The sequence below is a fragment of the Ctenopharyngodon idella genome, chromosome 1 (genome assembly GCF_019924925.1).
Source record: "Ctenopharyngodon idella isolate HZGC_01 chromosome 1, HZGC01, whole genome shotgun sequence".
NCBI lineage: Eukaryota > Metazoa > Chordata > Actinopteri > Cypriniformes > Xenocyprididae > Ctenopharyngodon > Ctenopharyngodon idella.
In genome coordinates this window covers 32,109,434-32,122,046 of record NC_067220.1, presented here as the reverse complement: position 1 = coordinate 32,122,046, position 12,613 = coordinate 32,109,434, and the positions used below count along the sequence as shown (strand labels likewise).

At 36.4% G+C, this 12,613-nt stretch overlaps 1 long non-coding RNA gene across 1 annotated transcript; it reads left to right on the top strand.

Annotated features, from left to right (window-relative positions):
- Positions 1-4,063: 4,063 nt before the first annotated feature.
- Positions 4,064-11,921, top strand: LOC127510213 (uncharacterized). The gene is made up of 3 exons (XR_007929499.1): positions 4,064-4,116; positions 7,379-7,433; positions 7,767-11,921. It is a non-coding gene; the product is annotated as an uncharacterized LOC127510213 (long non-coding RNA).
- The last annotated feature ends 692 nt before the right edge of the window (positions 11,922-12,613 follow it).

Genomic DNA, 12,613 nt, shown 5'->3' with positions numbered 1-12,613 from the left:
GTGCTCCATTCTGTTTATGATTTTTGGCTGAAAAAAAAAAAAAAAAAAAACCCTCTTCCAAGTATGTGCATTGAAATCATTAGATTTAATTTGCCATGCTTCATTTAATGACAAAAGACAAATTATGTCAAACACTGTTGGACTGGAATAACGTTCTGCTTTCAGGTAGGATATTATCTGAGGCATTATGACCGTTTACGAACTATTACTTAATTGATAAAAAGCACTGTAATCTTTTTCCTCTTAAAATAATTGCCATGTACCGCTATAGCTGTCGGCGTCAGTCTCTACATAGACGATCACAAGACCAGACCACCAAGTGGGAGTTTGACTGACACTTTTGAAGAGGAACACATTTGATTCTTTAAAAAGAAAGGTATAAAGTTTCTGTTTAATTTTCCCTGTGGAGAAGCTTACTTTCCAAAAGGAGGATTTGAAAAGGCAAAAAAAAAAAAAAAAAATTGGTGGGAGCCAAGAAGAAAATGGAGATCACATTATTACAAGTCGTTTATGCCGTGCCATGGTTTTAATTTTGGAGCACAAACAACAGGTCGGCAAAATAAAACAACAGGGTTGTGGAAAAAGGGATCCCATTAAAGTGAGTTGGCACAAAGTGTAAAAGGAAAATGTTGTAATGATTCAACTCATATGGTGCTATGCAGTAATAGATGGCTGGAAGCATTTTGCTTGAGGAGAGAGTAATCACTAGCAGGTACGCACTGGCGGTGATGTCATTCCACAGAGGGGCTGTTGTAGGGAGAGAGAGGGGTAATTCAATGCGTACACTGTGGCTGCGGGATGACGCTCCAGGTTTAGCCCCATAGGTAAAGGCCTACATGGGTGCTACATGGATCGTCTTACTAAAAGCGCTGTGTTTATCACTACGAATCTGGCCATCCTGGGACTTTTGCTTGTAGGAACCCTGAGAGGTTCTTGGTGACGGAGCACCAGATGACCTTTCAAGCTACATGCCAACGAATGAAAGATGCAATCTGCCACCTGCTGACGTGATATGTCTCATTATGTTAATGCAGGGCTGTTCTCAGTCTCCTGTGACAGAGATGACTTTCGACCTAGTTTTAAGATGCTGGGTAGAGCCCTTCAGATTCTACGTATATTGGGCCTACTTCTGTCTAACAGAGGATGAATATTACCTGCTGAAAGCCTATTATTAGGGTGTTCATACATTTGAATTTGACTCTGAATAGGGACAACTCGCTCATCTGCTATCAAACACTAATGTAAAGTCACCGGAGATATCTCTCTCCCTCTCTCATTTTTTCTTTTTCTTTTAATTTATGGGCTTTTAGCCTTTACTTTATAGGACATAGAGCTGACATAAAAGTGTATGTATAGAGAGAAGAAGTGGGACACAATGTAAGTCAGACTTAAACCTTGGTCCCCGTGAGAACATGGCTCTTTGCATATATGTATATATGTGTTGTGTGTATGCTCTAAATGTCCATTTTATTAATCAACAATGAATAAATTAAGTAGTATATATACAAACATAAATTATTACATTAATTGTTTATGAATATAATAAAGAAAAAAACACAATACAATTAATGCATGTGTACCCTAGTGAAAAATAAATATACTAACATATATTTAAAATACATTTGTTTCATGCTAAGTATACTACAAATACATTTACATATTTATGTGCTTAATAAAAAATACCCTGCAATTGTACTTTTGGCATATTAAACTGTTATACTTAAAGTCTGCTAAATTGGAACAACTAATTTTGTATTTAATGTACTTTAATTGTGTTTAATTGTGTAAGTAGTGCTGAGGTCCAACTAAAGATATACTTATTTGATTGTGCTAAAGTGGAACTATTGCATGTATACTAAATATATTGTGTTTAAAGACTAAAATTATTCAAAGTTCAAACAATCCTTATCAATATTGACACTAAAACACATTTTAAGCTTAATATGTGACCCTGGACCACAAAAACAGTTATAAGGGTCAATTTTTTGAAATTGAGATTTATATATCATCTGAAAGCTGAATAAATAAGCTTTCCATTGATGCATGGTTTATTATGATAGGACAATATTTGGGAGGTACTATTCAATCAATACAGCTATTTGAAAATCTGGAATCTGACGGTGCAACAAATTAAAATATTGAGAAAATCGCCTTTAAACTTCAAAGTCCAAATGAAGTCCTTAGCAATGCATATCCACTCACAAAAATATTTTTTTTAATATATACCGTATCATGGAACATGATCTTTACTTAATATCCCAAAGATTTTTGGCATAAAAGAAAAATCGATAATTTTGACCCATACAATATATTGTTGGCTATTGCTACAAATAAACCCGTGCGACTGGTTTTGTGGTCCAAGGTCACATAAGAAATGTGCATTGTGCACAATTAGTACTTTAAATAAAGTTTAATTATAATTTTTATATCAGTAAATCTCAAGTGATACGTCAGTAAATATGTTAATATATTTGAGCTATACTTAGTATGAAATAAATGTATTTTAAATATATTACTTTTTTATTAGGGTATGTGTACAAATTCTAAAGCAAACAACAAAAAACTTATTGAAAAAATATTTATATGCAAGACATGCTAGAAAACATGTCAAGTTTCACGCTAACATGCTGAAAACAACATTTGCTTACGGGGCTGTTTCAAGTTTTGCTCATTCTCTGAGGACATTTGGGCCTCTTATAGATTCAGTGTATATGAGTGAAGGTTTGTTTTTACTGATAAAAGTAAAAAACAAAAAAAAACAACCAATCTTATCTAATTACACAATATTTCTCTGACTTGGCTTCACGGCTCATGTAATGTGACTCATTCCCTCTGTCCCATGTGGAACAGCTTTGCATGTGGTTTTCATAACTCAACACCTTTAGAGAAACAACCCGTGTGATCTGTTGGGAAGCCAACGTGACAGCTAACAAAAAGGACAGTTTTTGTCTCCATGAGGAAATGATTAGTATTTACTGAGCTGCCTTGAGGGTGTAATTGACCACTGGAGTGTGTGTAGTAAGAACACGAGGGGGGGACACATCAACGCCGTGGTCAGCGGTGTTATTCGCAGCGGGGGCCGGCTGCTGTGATTAGCATGTGGAGTTATCTGATTCGTGCACAATGGGAGGTGCCCATGCAGGTGAGCTGATATATCGCCGGTTGCTATAGAAGAGGACATCTAACTTTAATGAAAAACCTTTTTCTCTCTCTCTCTCTCTCTCGCTCTCTTCTACATTTTGATGTGACAAATGGAGACGGGTTTACGAATGAAGCGGAGGTTTTGTGCCGGTCTGTCCTAAGAGTCTCGTCTGTAAAGGTCACCTTTCAAATATTTCGCCGCCATTTCCATTCCCCTATCAAACTCAATCACAAATTTTTTAGGATTGTTACTATGATTTAAAAAAAAAAAAAAGATTGGAAAATGAGATGAAAAGGATATTATTTATACAATTGTCATTCAACTGCTCATCAATGTTGTTATCTTCAACCTGTCAAGACGCTGTTTTGAACCGAACGGTGCATATTAATAAAGTCTCATTCATATCATTTCAATTCCTTCTTATCAGTCATCGATGGAGCACAAAACGCTGGCCTTTAAAAGAATAATGATATTTAAATGATTCCGCCTCTGTTTACAAGCTCAGTTTATATAGTTATAGTCGCTAAGTAATTTCTAAGCTAGGAAAAATTTCATACAACCACTTTTACGATTAGTGGACCTGAAAAAATTCTGCTATACAGCATTGAAATGTACTGAAAACAATATTAGGGAATTGGGCTAATTGTGTTACTGTTATTTCCCAGTCTGGGCCCACAGCTCATGTGTGGCCAAAACTGTGTCTATGAGCAGCTTAACTGCTGACAAAAATAATAAATAAATAAAAAAAGTCTTTATCTTTATTCTCTTATATAGCGTACGACTACAGTTCAGCTTTGTCTCTATATGTAAACAATTACTCATTCTAAGTTCTCTGGACTGGACTCAAGGCTCAAGGGATTTGTGTGCTGTCTGCTGAACAATGAGAGGAGATATGCTTTAAAACTGGCAGGATTTGAGCGGGAAAGCCCAGTTTGGTCGAGGACTGAGGCTGGAGGATAACAATAGGACTCAAGGTAGGGAGCGTGTTCGCTGTGGAGTTTCATATTAAAATACTCATCCTATTATGTGATTTCTCTAACTAGGCAATTAGTTGTCTGTGGGTATGTTTATTGTTTGGCATATTTCCATATACGCTACCATGATAAAAGGGCCTATTTTAAGCAGTCACCATAAGAACGCATTGATGTTACTAACAAAAATACTAAATGGAGCTTGCGGCGATACTAATAATGACAATATCAATAGTGCGCGCAACAGAAGCACCAACACAACAAATATGATCTGTTTTATGCTCAGCGGACATCATTTTTCTTCTCCAAATGCATTATGTGGGGAACGAGTGCGGCTGATTGCATTTGAAACGTATTATGGGACATCTGTCTAAATCTGAGATGATGTAATTATATAATTGAACATGTGGAGCTCTTTCCTGGAATATGGTTATTGGAAGTTGGCACGGGCTGAGAGCGGACGACCACAGCCGTTACGAGAGGAGAGAGAAAGAGAGAGAGAGAATGTTCCAGAACATGATGTCGGCTGCTTTAAAAAAAATGCTTGGGAACTTTACGGTGTGCTTGGACAGCCATCTTTATGGAGTCATATCCTGCCTTTGCGCTACAGCATTGCCGGTATCTTAATATTCACAGCTTATAGCTATAGATAGACAATGACTTGAAGAGCAACACATGTAAAAAACACACATCCATAAATAAACCAGAAGCCTTTGGTCTGAGAATCATACTGTAAAATACTGAAAGATGTTTTTTATAACATCACAGATGTTTAGCTTGACTGATTTTTTTAACCTTCTAGTGGTTTTTGACATCAGAATAAATGTCTTTCATCAAAATAAACTTGACATAATGTATTGCTGAGGAGACACATAACTTAAATACATAAATGCGGCTGTTTTTCATCAAGCACAGATGAATTATTTGTCTAAAGCAGTGCACACAGCTGTCAGTGTACACAATAGCTACTCTGGTAAGTTTGTGTCAAGCACACACATATGCACACTTCTTCGTGGGGTGCAACACAGAAGCAGGTGCTGTAGAAGTTAGTGCTAAGCCTGCTCAGACCATTCATCAGAACTGTTATTCATGAGCTTGTCTGCACTCCACATGCTAAAGAGAAGAAACATGTCAGGCAACTGCCAAACAGAGCGTTCACCTGCACACCTGCACTGCACTCTGTACGATTGGCCCTATCAGTATTCATGCATCTAACTACAGCTGTTTCAGCCCACAGCCATGAAAAATGGTGCGGGGAAATATTTTATGCATAGACGTGTTGATTGCAGGGAAAGATTTTTACTGGTGTGTCTGTTTAACACGTTGAACACATGTATAGCTGGGAAGGAAAGTGTTTTAAGGTGCTTTTTTGTATATAAATGAATTTTTTATGATCTTTTTATATTCTTTGGCATTGATAAAAGGACACCTCCGAAAATGAGAAAATAAAAAATTCCAAGAAGCCCCTGCAGCTAATCTGTGAATATATAAGATGAATAAAAAATGACCATAGACACTGATGAGTGGATGCTCCCTCATCATGATTCTCCATTAGTTACCCTCGAGAACAAAGAGAGAGTCACATTAGGTCACAGAAAGTGAACTTTAAGAAGTTCTCTTTTTTGTCATAAATTTATAAAGACAATTAGGGAAACAAATGGTGACAGAAGCCATACGCACAAAAACTGTACAAATGACAAAATATTCCATGTCTTTTAAAGAAATTCAGCTTTGTGTACCAAACAGACTCCAGAGGGCTCTTAAATGTCAGTCAGCGAGTTGCACTCAAGATCAGTTCACAAATCTAACAGACCAGTTTACAAGATTTATTGAAAATATTTGACTCAAAAGAACAATTCGAACAGATTATTTCTCTCATGAGGTACGGTAGATTTATTTTTATTTTTTTAATGAATAAAAACTTGAAACTTGGTCTGTTTTTAACACAATTACTATGGTATGGCTTCAGAAGACTTGAAATTTAGTGCATATGAACTACTTTTATTGTGCTTTTGTGCAGTTTGGCACATCATTCTTCCAGAGAGTCATCAAGATATTCTTCCAAAAATAAATAAATAGATAAAATCCTTGTTTTGAGCTGCACAGTTTTGTAACATGCAGGTGAGAAAACAATGACAGATATTGCGGGTGAACTATTCCTTTTGCACATTTCCATCATGTCACATCTAAACAAGAGCACAAGGGAACTACAGATCCCAAAGCTTAGGTAAAATATAGTGGAAAGTAGATGACAACAACAAAAAAAAGCTAATCTGGGTTCAGGGAAACAGGGAGGCAATCCAATTCTTTCTTGTGAGAGGAGAAAAGAAAGAGGGGAACACAGACAATGGCATAGCTGATCAGAAACATTAGGAGCGTACCAGGCCTGGGCTCCCCAGCAGGTGGTCCGAGTCCGGAGCTCTTCGACGGCTCCTCTTAATCCCCTTTCAGCCAGGCTTCTCTTCCTGCCCCTGACCCCACGCTGCGATGAAGTTATCACCCAACGCAGCCCGGCTCTCTGGCCGCTTCAAAAAACACTGCGGCATTTATCGAATGCCCATTTATCTGCATGAAAGGCATGCAATTTGCCCACTAATATCTCCACTCCACATGGAAAAAAAGAAAGAAAAACTCTGGCCTATTCACTCAAGAGAAAGAATAATTCAAAACCCCACCGAAACCTCTGTCTTCTTGAATTTGAAGGAAAAGCCTAACAATATGTACTATTACTATAAAGAGAGGAGTCCAGAGAGGTCAATGGCTGAGGAAAATGTGAAACAAAGCAACGAAAATAGAGATTTAAAGAGGTTTTAAACATGTAAGGATGAACAACTGGGGTGGGTTAAAACCTTGATATATAACAATATAACATTGGAAACTGGGACAAACAAGTAGAGGAAATGACAAGGGCCAAGATGGCGGCGGTAAGAATTGTAGACTGTACTCTACTTGCCCTACTTCATCGAGGTTCAGCGTCTCAAGCTGACAAAAGCTCAAGGAGGCAGCTGAAGTGGCAGAGATTTCAAAGCGAGAAGTGGGAGAGTCATTGCGTGCCCACCCGCAGAGACATATGGGGAGGAATACAAAAAGTTTTTTTTTTTTTTTTGGGTGGAGTGTGTTTTCTCTCTCCTCGCCCTCCCCTTTCTCTCTCTTGGTTTGGCGTGGTATGAACAAAGACAGAGTGCATTTTAATATCATAGGAGTGCTGTGCCTTTGATTCCATAGAACGAATACTATCCAAATGCTTTCTCATTGGTTCATCTAGGTAGCGCCTGTCGCTGATTGGATGACGATGCTAAGCCTTGGAGGGACGGGAGAAAGTATGTTTTGTACACACTGACACACTAACACGAACACAATATTCTTTCACGCAGACGCTTGCCAGTTTTAGGCTTTATGTTACAAAGAAAATCAAGTCGCATTTCGAAATTTTAATTGTTGATGGGCCAACCGACTGGTGCACATAAAACTGTATTTATGAGCTGATCTGTATGGATTTCAAGAGTTATTTTTATCTGCTCCACTGTTTTGCGCATAGCTTTTTGTCTCTGATTCACGCATAACATTACATCCCATTCATGATCTTCTATTCCCGAGGTTAATCTTTCTAACATTCCTGATCAGATGGAGTAAATAAATGTCATTTCAAACAGGGACATCACTCACCTGACCCACAAGAAGTGACACATAGGGATACCATCTGGTCAGTCAGATCTGCCTCAAGCGTAGAAGAACTAATCCATGGATGAAGGTCAAGGGCCAGCAGACATCAGAGCATCAAGGCCAGGAATCAGCAAATCAACCTGCAAGGGAAGAGAGAGGAGACGTTTATTGCTTTGAAGACCAGAGAAGGGGTAGGGGGGTGGGGGGAATGGATGTCATGTCTCACACTGTGGGTTCACTGCACATGTTCTCTCTATAAGCAAAGGTCTCTTCAGCTTATTAGAGAACGGGGTAACAGACAGACTCTTTGTGTAATTAATGTAGCCTAGTTCTAATGAGACAGACTGTGATGGACACTTAAAGCTCAGTTCAGTATGTTCAGTCAAGGCCCACAATTAATGCTATTTAAGATTTAAATGCAGGTAAAATTTGATTCGTAAATAATAATAATAACAATAATAATAAAAATAATAGACAGACTAACATTATTGGGAAGTTGCGAGAAAAATGAATTTTCATTCTATTCATCAGAGAATCTTTATAAAAAATATGGTATCACAAACATATTAAGCAACACAACTGTTTTTAACATTGATAATAATAAGAAATGTTTATTGAGCAGCAAATCAGTATATTAGAATGATTTCTATAGGATCATGTGAGACTCAAGTCTGGCGTAATGATGCTGAAAATTTTGCTATCAGGAATAAGTTACATTTTAAAATATTAAAATAGAAAAGAGTTAAATTTGTAATAATATTTCACAATGTGACTGTTTTTACTGCATTTTTTTTTTTTTTAATCAAATGAATGCAGCCTTGTTGAGCACAGGAGACGACTTTCAAAAACAGTTAAAAATCTTATGATCTAATTTTTTTTTTGTTGTAAATTTTACTCAGTCAGGTATAACCAGCTAGAGTCCGACAATGAGCTCCAAATAATAAAAAAAAAAAAAAAACAGTATTACCTTAGTTTGGTTAGTAAATTTATTTGGAAAATGTACAATTATATGGTTTAAGCCAACTCTAATAATGACAAATACAGTCAAACCAAAATTTATTCAGACCCCTTGAACATTTCATTCATTAATACAGTTTATTCACTATAGTTTAAAAAATGGTAATAAAATATGACAAGATCTCAGAGTTAAACTGTGTCAGAAAAAAAAAAAAAAAAAAAAAGGTCTTAATTATGTCAGATAACCAGAGGTGTAAAGTACTTGAGTAAATGTAATTAGTTACTGTACTTAAGTATCTTTTTGGCTACTTTGTAGTTGTACTGAGTATCAAAGATATTGGCAACTTTTACTCTCTACTTAACTACATTTTTGAGCAAGTAAATGTACTTTTTACTCCACTACATTTGTAATGAGTAATGCAATTACAAATTACATTTTTCATGGCAGCTAACTTTTTTTGAAGGTACTATATCTTGAGCATTTTGCCTTTACTCACCCAAAATTTGTCAACAAGGATACTTTACATGAAAGTGAGTGCATTAGCAGGTAGTTGCTGATCGAAGATGTTTTATTTATTAGATGAGGAAATGACTGCAGCTGGTGATGAGGCTCAAACCAGCACATAATGTAGACTTTAACTATTTAATTTTACTTAACATTGTTTTATTTATCCACTATATTGACCGTTTTGAAAGATATTGGTTTACTTATGGCCTTTCTGTGCACTTAAGCTTAACTGAGACTTGAGAGTTTGTAGACGTTTAAAAGGTTGTTGTGTCGACCTTGATTTATTGCAACATTGAGGTGTTCAGTTTTATTTTGATTTTAGAAAATAAACTTGATTTCTCATCTTACAAATCAATTGTTTCTTATTTTCACTGGCATGTCTCTCAGGACTAGAGCATCTCTGAGCCTACATTCAGCATGAGTAAAATACTTAAGTACTGTTAAAATCAGATACTCTAAGACTTTTACTCAAGTCGTATTGGAATTGGATACTTGTAACTTGTAGTTGAGTCATTTTCGATGTATGGTATCAGTACTTTTACTCAAGTTTGGTTTTCAGGTACTCTTTACACCTCTGCAGATAACACTTAAGCAAAACACGGTCAGGTCAAAGAGTCTGAATAATTTTTGGTTCCAAATTTTTATCAATTTTACTGTTAGTCCACTGTATGAAGAATTTTTGGGTATAATGTGTCACAGTTTACTTTATTTTGCTATCCTCACTTACATAAATGAACTATAGTGTCCTGCACCCACTAGTAAAAATATATCAAAAATGTCTGAATAATTTTTGGTTTGACTGTATAAAGAATGGCAACATAATACATCGTTTTACAGAGTTGTAAGAATGATAATATGTACCTTGCTCATGTAAGTTACATGAGCGATTAAACCATCTACTCTGTTGTGACTGTATCTTCTCGCAACTTTCACCGCAGTTGAAATTGATCTGGGATGCTTAAGGTTTTTGTTTTTCTCCAGAACTCATATGTGGAATATGCTTCACATAAAGCCACCAAAATGAAAGTACAAGAAACAAAAGCATATTTCTTCATATTTTTTGAGACAGATGCTGTTTCAACAAGTGAAAGAGACTAGCTCATCTGGCACAATTCCTTGCATTGTTTATCACAAAAATGCAAGGAATAAACAGTTAAATGAAGGGCAAAAATGCATGTAATATTATATTCATGAAAATCTAAAGGCTGGAAAAAAGGCCACTAAAATCCATAAATTTCTCTCCACTCTAACTACACTCAGCCTTCAAACAAACCTGACAACCTCCTGACTGGACTTTTATTCCCAACGAGAGGCCGGACACAAGCTTTGATACTACCTAGATAACATACTTTTTTGAAGGCCTGATTATCATTCATGGATTCACCTAATCGGGGCCTAATTGAGAGCTATTTGCCGAGTGACACAGTTTTGCATATCCTCTTCTCATTTGCAGGAGAGAGAGAGAGAGAGAAAGAGAGAGAGTGTGTGTGTGTGTGTATGTGACAGAAGGAGAAGAGAGTGAGGAGTATTAATTCCCTATGGAGACGGGGATCTGGACAATGGATGGTTTGGAGATAGCATGAGGGGTTTGGGCGGACCTCCTGGTGAGCTGTAAAGCACAAACAACTCAGTGTTTCAGGAGATAACAGAGAGAAAGCCAGTCTCAGCAATCACTATCATCTACTCAAGACCAAAATCACGGAACAACACACCATACAAGACCACACTACTCTACAGAGTGAAGCAGAGCCTCAGCTTAGCTGCATCAATGCAAACATCCACTAAACACAAATATAGCTCACCTAAAGGTTTACAGTAGATATTAGATATTTAGAGGGATAAAGTGCAGAGATATGTATAAAGGCATAATGTAAACATGCATTCTCATTCTCTAAAAAATATCATGTAACATCAAAGAGTGCCTCGCGTTGTCCTGATTCAGTATCTGCTGTCAGATGAGATGTTGTCAGGCTATATTTTAGTATCATTATTTTAATGTTTTTCCATAACTTGCTCGGAAATAAAAAGTCTCTTACCTCAGAAAAACAAAATTTCTTGTTCTGTCAGACGTTATACTGTGCTCACTATGGGACGTCATGTGCTAAAGGGTTAGTTCACCCAAAAATGAAATTTCTGTTATTAATTACTCATCTTAATGTTGTTCCAAACCCATAAGACTTTCATTCATCTTCAGAACACAAATTAAAATATTTTTGATGAAATCCGAGAGGTGTTCTGATGTTGAACGTGGAAGCGCTGAACATAAACAGCGTAGGAGAATGACAGGGCAGAGAAGAAATTGTTGAATAAAGTCGTTATTTTTGTTTTGTTTTGGCGCACAAAAAGTATTCTTTTCGCTTCATAACATTAAGGTTGAACAACTGTAGTCATGTTGACTATTTTAACAATGTTTTTACTACTTTTTTGGACCTTAAATGTGGTAATTGCGTTGCTTTCTATCGGGGATATATAAAAAATAAATAAAAAATCTAGGATTTCATCAAAAATATCTTAATTTGTGTTCCGAAGATGAACGAACCAAACATGAACCTTATACTGTATTAGTGGTATTCTTACAATTTGTATATTAAATAAAGTGGGACGGTACTTACATGGTAGTGGGACATGTGTGTGTGTGTAGATGTTATATTGATATAGTATTGGTTATATTGATATAGTATTTGTATTTTTATATAAAACAACAACAACAACAAAAATATAGTTTTTGTTTTCAATTCACCCACCACTGGCATATGTGGCAAAAAGTTATTTTCAAACCCTGCGTATAGCCCAAGCACTAATAAAAGTTCTATGTGTAGTTGTCCATGTGAATGTGTCTGAGAGAAAGAGAGAGTATGTTTACATGCACAAACTCTCCGGAGGCCATGTTTGATTATTCCCTTGGCTGCTGTGAATCTCCTCTACCGAACTCATGTGGGAAATGTAAATCCTCAAAGCAAGAAGCCTCTCGGACTGCTCAAGTTTTCCAGCCTGTGCGAAGACTACTACTTGTGAATGCTACTATAAAAATATGGATCACTTCATAAAAAGGAAAATGGGATTCTTTGAGCAATGTGTTGACATGAGAACCTCTAGTTCTATGGAAACTGATTCAGAGAGAGGAAGAGAGAAGACAGAAAGATAGGCTGACAGACAAAGAGAAAGATCAGTCTAAATCATGCCCATCCACACAAAGACAATCACAGCCCTAAAGAGTGACTTGGGACATGCGGTCTTGCTTCAAACTGATTTATCAACTGTTAAGTATTGATTCATGAAGGTACCATACTAACATTTATTTAAATTGTATAATGTTATATATACTATTAAGTTACACATCTTGAAATTGTAATGATTGCTATTTAATTACTT